Source organism: Mirounga angustirostris, unplaced genomic scaffold (genome assembly GCF_029215605.1).
Source record: "Mirounga angustirostris isolate CCGP_5_RB_7025 unplaced genomic scaffold, mMirAng1.0.hap1 SCAF_1, whole genome shotgun sequence".
NCBI lineage: Eukaryota > Metazoa > Chordata > Mammalia > Carnivora > Phocidae > Mirounga > Mirounga angustirostris.
Genome location: NW_026991709.1, coordinates 159,437,881 through 159,444,014, shown reverse-complemented (window position 1 = coordinate 159,444,014; position 6,134 = coordinate 159,437,881).

The window sequence follows — 6,134 nt, the reverse complement described above, 5'->3', positions numbered from 1 at the left end:
AGCTGATTGCTTGCCAAACACGACGGGAGGGCGGGGGGGGGGGGGTGAAGAATGGGGCACAGAGGCCAAGACCCTGTCCTGACCACAGGGACCATAGGATCTGGTTGAGGAGAAGCCCCAGTCACAGCCCACCAAGCCCATCCAGATTCCCAGCCTCTGGGCAGAGCAGGGCACAGAGGGTGACATGCGCTTGGGGCTCCGAGCAGGGCTGCCTAGGGGGCTGATCATCTGCCCCAGCCTGGTCAGAGCCCCTGTGATTTGCTCTGCAGGCTCCTCCTTGGCACTGAACCACTTCATAATTATTTGGAATGGTTGTCTATTGTCTCCCCACGCGGCTCATTAGCTCTCTGAAAGCAGGGGCCACTTTTTCACCGTTATTTTCTCCCAATGTTAACGACGTGTAACTATTTGTTAGGTGAATGCGAGCACTTACTACATGCCCCGCCCTGTGCTGGGCAAGGAGCGACAGGCATTAACACAAGCGACTACACCTGGGAATTGTGCGCGTGTGTGCGCGCGCGCGCGCCCTGAGGGCATACAAAGAGCCAGGGCCGCCGTCGGTGGGGGCTCCAGCAAGGTTCCCGCAAGCCTCGGGGAAGAGGGTGCACAGGCCGCGGGGAGAGCACGCGGGGCGCTCAGACAGGAAGGGGCCTTCCCATGGATCCCGGGGAGGGGCACAGAAGGCTCTCCAGGAGCGCCAGGAGCCGCTCCGCAACTTCCTCTTTGGGGCGTCCGGGAGACCAGGACCGCAAAACGCTGCGCGGGATTCTGGACGGAAGTGGGCCAACGCGCGCGGGGGAGACGGGGCGGAACGCGCTCCGAGCGCTCCTCGGGTGGCAGGCCGCCCACGGCGATTGGACCCCGCGCAGACGCAGCCACGGTAGGCAGGGGCGCTGGCCGCAAGCCCTATGCAAATCAAGGATCGCAATTTCCACCAATCAGAGGGGAGCTCCGGCGCTGTTCCTGCTAATGGGAGTGCACGGCACGCCTCCCAGCCGGTGCCTCGGGAGGCGGGGAGCTGCGTGGGGGCGGGGCGCGGGGCCAGCCCAGGATCTCCCGGACGTGGACCACGGCAGTGGCCCCCCCCGCTCTCCAAATTCCTCTCGGGAGTGCCTGCCTTCCGGCTGAGGGGCGGGGTTGGGCTGCGGTGCTTAGCGCTCCGGCTCCCCGCGCCCTGGAGGAGGGGGCGTTTTCACTGCGGCCTCCAGTTTTGTTTGGGCTGATTTGCGTAGGGTTTTGGTTGTTAGTATTACCAAGAGATTTAAAAATACAGATAACTTACCAGAAGGTTGACTGTTATGACTATTTCGTCATATTTGCTTCAAATTTAATAAGCAACAAAAATGAAATTCCCTTTGTTTTCATTACTCTCCGCCATTTGTCAGGGTTGTGAATCACTGTGGTGGGGGCTTTCATTTTAACATGAAAGGACAGGATGTCCTCAGGGGCATGTTTCCTTTTCATCCAGGTTTTACTTGCACATAAATGTGATGTTAAGAGCACATTCTTGTACCTGAGAACATGTTTCTGATTTTCAGGTTTACATAAATGGTATCTTTGGCGTCTCATTCTGCAATATTTTTTTTTCTTAACTGTGTCATCAGCTGTAATAGGTATTGCCAAATGCTCGCCAAATTTTCACTTATTTCAGGGGCACATGAATCCCACCTTTTGCCAATACTTAGATTGCTTACTAGAGTAGTGGAGCATCTCCTGTCCTTTGTTTTTAATTACTTTTTAAATTTAATTTTTGGGGCGCCTGGGTGGCTCAGTGCTTAAGCAACTGCCTTCGGCTCAGGTCATGATCCTGGAGTCCAGGGATCGAGTCCCGCATCGGGCTCCCTGCTCAGATGGGGGTCTGCTTCTCCCTCTGACCCTCTTCCCTCTCGTGCTCGCTGTCTCTCATTCTCTCTCTCTCAAATAAATAAAATCTTTAAAAATAAATAAATAAATTTAATTTTTGTTTTTGTCCTTTGCTTTTAAAGAACAAATCTCAGGGACAAACAGGGCAGCTTTCACCTGCCATTCGATGTGGCCAAGTCAGGCCAGGGCCCCAACTGTTTCCCCCCGGGGCCGGTGGGATAGCCCTAAATGTGGCTGGCCCCTTTCGCTGGGCTCCCAAATGGCAGGCCTCCTCCCTCCCCCGCCCCCCCGCCCTGCCTCCCCTCTACCTGTGCAGTGACCAGGCTTGGGTCCAGGCCTTAGGGGATTCTTTCCTCTGTAGCCTTAGAGGTGGCAGAGGGTCCTCAGTACTCCAGGTCCTACTAGACCGGTATCTGTACCTCCACCACACACACACACACCACTCCTGTCTGCATTTGTCTAGGTCCATCTCCTAGTGCAAAGCCCATGTTCTTAAAGCCCAACCTGCTTTGTAGAGAGGCCAAACAGACTCAGGCAAGGGAGGGGCTTGGCCAAGGACACACACCTGGGCATTAATTGAGGGCAAATCTAAAGGGCTCCTAGCCTGGGAGGAGTTTAAAGTCTGGAGAAGCTCCTGTTTGCTGCTGGGAACACCCAGGGAGAGGGTAGATTGGTGGTGGGAATGAGAGAGTAATGTGTGGCCTCGGACTCCTAGATACAGATCCCCACCTGGGTCTGAACACCCACCCTCCCCCCTTCTCAGCCAGAGCAAGAAACAAGTGGTGAGAAGGGCTGAAGATCATTCCTTGGGGAAAGGAGCTTTGGCTCAGGCCATATGAGAGGGTCCCCAGTACAAGAGGAATTGACCAAGTCCTTTGGCACCTCGGAGACTTGGTTTGCCCATCTGTGAATCAGGAGAGTGGGTACTCACAGTTGAACTCCTAAGAGCCCAGAGAAACAGATGCTCGTTGTTGGGAGACCAGAACCTACCTACCTCTGGGCTAGTGCCCCTCATGTGGAGATAGATGAGGATCTCCGCCTTGCATCTAGGACTCCAGGAAGGAGAGGCATGCTGCAGACTCCCCAGGCAACACTCCCTGCTAGGCGGGAAGCCTGCTTCTCCCTCTGCCTCCGCCCCTGCTTGTATTCCCTCTCTCGCTGTGTCTCTCTGTCAAATAAATAAATAAAATCTTAAAAAAAAAAAAAAAAAAAGATCAAGTTGAGTGATCTCATAAGGTGGGGAGCTGCAGGCCACACTGAGCTCACACATGATTTTGTTTGGCCCAAATAGTATTTGTTTTCAATTGTGATAAAATACACATGACATAAAATTTGCCATCTTAACCATTTTTAAGTTCACAGTTCAGTAGCGTTACATATATTCACATCGTTGTACAACCGATCTCCAGAACGTCTTCATCTGGCAAAACTAAAATTCTGTCCCCATTAACAAGTCCCATTTCCGTCTACCCCCCAACCCCTGGCAACCATTCTGTTTTCTGTCTCTATGATTTTTACTGTTCTAGATATTTCATGTGAGTGGGATCATACAGTATTTGTCTTTTTGTGACTGGTTTATTGCATTTAGCAACATGTCCTCACGCTTCATCAATGTTATAACGTGTGTCAGACTTTCTTCCCTTTTTAAGGCTGGGTAATCCTCCAGCATACGGATATGCCCCATTTTGTTTATCCATTCACCCGTCGATGGGTGTACAAATCTCTTTTGAGTTGATACTTTCAATTCTTTCGGGCATGTGCCCAGAAGTAAAATTGCTGGGTGATATGATAATTCTCTGTTTAATTTTTTGAGGCACCTCCATACAGTTTCCCCAGCGGCTGCACCCTAACACATTCCCACTGACAGGGTACAAGGGTTCCAATTTCTCTGCATTCTTGCCACCACGTGTTATTTTTTTTTTTAATAGTTGTCCTGATGGTTGTGAGGTGGAGTATTTCTTTTTTTAAGCCCACATTTTACAAGTGGGAGGTTTCACCAAAAAAAAGCGTATGGTTTCTACATAAAAAATTCTTGAGCGGTGCTTCTGATGACTGAGCTGGGACCACGGGCAGAGGCACCTGGATGGCCCCTGGATGGCCCAAGCCACTCTCTGCCTCTGGAGGGGAGCTTAGATGCATTTTCAGGAGGTGCTCTGATATGGTCTGAGAAATGGGAAGCAGTCAGCAGAACTGGTAGTCACTGCTCCTCTTCAGGTAGGGTCTGTGTCCTCCCGTCGGCCAGACCGCCCGCCTGGCCTGCCTGTGCACATCTGTGTTTGAGACAGTCTTGTTCCTCCTCACCCTTCCACACGTGCCCGTTTTTTTTGTTTTTGTTGTTTATTTTATTTTTAAAGATTTTATTTATTTATTTATTTGAGAGAGAGAGAGCATGAGAGGGGAGAGGGTCAGAGGGAGAAGCAGACTCCCTGCCGAGCAGGGAGCCCGATGCGAGACTCGATCCTGGGACTCCAGGATCATGACCTGAGCCGAAGGCAGTCACTCAACTGACTGAGCCACCCAGGCACCCACACATGCCCGTTTTATAACGAGGAACTGCGACAGCTTTGTAGTGTGTCAACTTGGCCAGGCTGAACTACATTTCCCACAACTCCCTTACTCATAGGTTTCCCGTAGGGTGGGCCACAAGGTTCTTGCCAGATTTGGAAGGAAGCCACCATTTTGGTTGCTGATCAGGTGATTTACCTCCTTGGTGTGAAGCAGCACCAATTACTGACTTTCCCTGGATTCTCCTTCAGTTTTGCTGACTCAGGTGGGTGCATGGTTAACCCTATGACGAAGGGTCTCAGCTTCTGCAGGATACCCTCATCACCAAGGTCAGAGGCAACAACAACCAACACAAGTTTCAGTCTGTCCTGGGGCTCCAGCTCGTGCGGTTTCCGCCTGCTCGTGATCTTCCCCTCCTGTCTGGGCAGCGCAGGCTCCAGCCTCGGTCACAGAAATCCTGCCTAATGGAAACTGGCTCCTCAGCCCCGCAATCCATCCGGTGTGTAGGTGCGTCTGTGCCCGATACCCCTCTGGTTCTGCTTCTCCACTGAGCTCGGACTGACGCCTCCTGCCTCGTGCCCGCTCAGTCTACTTGCCGCTTTCCCCTTTCCGCAGACTCGGGAGTTTTTGCCACACTGGGGGCTGGTGCTAGTGCTCCAGCCTGGACCGTCCCTGCCCCAGAGCCGCGGGCTTCTCTGGCCTCGTGCACATCCTCCTCAAGAACAGGAAGCAGGTCTGATTGGTCCCCATCCCTGCCTCTGTTCAGCCAGGGTGCGCTGAATGAGTGACCGTGCACTAGGCCATACGGGACCTCATTCCGTTCTCCCAGTATCTCTGCAAGGATCGATGCCCCCGTTTGCAAGTGCGAGTGGCCCCAGTAGCACTTGCTGTGGAAAGACCCAGGGCCTCTTTGCTGCCTCTTTTGACTAATGGAGCTGCCAGAATGACTAAAGGGCCCTCTGGCTATATCAACCAAGGTTCCATTCCCGGGACAGAGGGATGGCAGCACCCCTTGTGCTGAGTGCTCGAGCCCCCAACGCCCATCAGGTTCTGTGCTCGGCGCAGGAGTCCACTCGGTGGAGACTCCATCATATGGGTCACTAAGGCCTGCACAGCCTGGAAAGGGGCCTTTCCAGTGTCTTCAGAGTTGTCCCGGGGCCAGGGAGAAGTTGGATCTAGGGACCCAGGAGGTAGACCTGAGAACCCGAGGAGGTTCGCAGGGAGATAGATCCCAGTCCCATGAGAGGAAGGAGGCAGGGGCACAGGAGGAGAGTGCGGTACACTCTTGGGGGTGGGAGGCGGGGAAACCTGGAGACCCTGACTGGAGGCAGTGTGTTCCCACCCCCTGGTTAGCTGATGGGTGAGTAAAAGAAATCTTTCTTGGCTCCATTTATAGATAAGGAAGCGGAGGCATGGGGAAAATAATCTTGCCCAGACCAAAAGACATGGTGGACCAGACCCGGAACGCTGACCTCAGCCTCCAGAGACCTGGTCCCACCCAACCCCTCCTCCCCTCCTGATCAGGGGGTGCAGAGAGGAGCCCAGGCTGGGGCCAATGCTAAGCCCCATTTTACAGACAAGCAAATAAACATGGTTCTTTGCTTCCTCCCGGCACCGGGGTCCCCTGCCCCAGGAAGCCCTCTTCCAAAGCCTCACAGTGTCCTGTGCCTCCAGCGTTCACCTGGAATTGAGGCTCCTCAGTGAGGTCTAAGAGACACAGGAGGTCAACAGCAGGTCCTGGGCTCCCAAGCCCCGTGCAAGAGCGG